This window comes from Lupinus angustifolius, chromosome LG18 (genome assembly GCF_001865875.1).
Source record: "Lupinus angustifolius cultivar Tanjil chromosome LG18, LupAngTanjil_v1.0, whole genome shotgun sequence".
In the NCBI taxonomy this organism is placed as follows: domain Eukaryota; kingdom Viridiplantae; phylum Streptophyta; class Magnoliopsida; order Fabales; family Fabaceae; genus Lupinus; species Lupinus angustifolius.
Window position 1 is genome coordinate 12860693 of NC_032026.1, and position 623 is coordinate 12861315.

The following is a 623-nucleotide window of genomic DNA, read 5'->3' on the forward strand; positions in this document are numbered from 1 at the left end:
AGTATCTACTTGCTAGAGACATGGATAGACGTCCTATCAAACCTCCAGAGAGATATGGCTTTGAGGATATGGCTTCAGTTGCTCTCCATATCAGTTCAGGAGATCCATGTAGCTTTCAAGAGGCTATAAACAGCCAGGAGAAAGAACAATGGATGGGTGTCATGATGGATGAGATGAAGTCTTTACATAAGAACCAAACTTGGGAGCTTGTTCCATTGCCCCCAGACAAGCGTGTAGTTGGGTGCAAGTGGGTGTACAAGAGGAAGTCAGCATTATCAGAAAAAGAAGGGGAAAAGTTCAAGGCTCGTCTTGTAGCAAAAGGGTATTCACAGCAGAAGGGGGTCGACTACAATGAGATTTTCTCCATAGTGGTGAGACACACATCTATCAGGGAAGTGCTTGCCTTAGTAGCCAGTCGGGATATGCACTTAGAACATATGGATGTGAAGAATGCCTTTCTCCATGGTAAATTAGAGGAGAAAATTTACATGACACAACCAGAGGGGTTCAGTGCAGCTGGACAGAGTCACTTGGTTTGCAAGTTGAAGAAGTCTCTATATGGGTTGAAGCAGTCTCCCAGACAGTGGTACAAGCGGTTTGACACTTATATGTTGAAGCTTGGT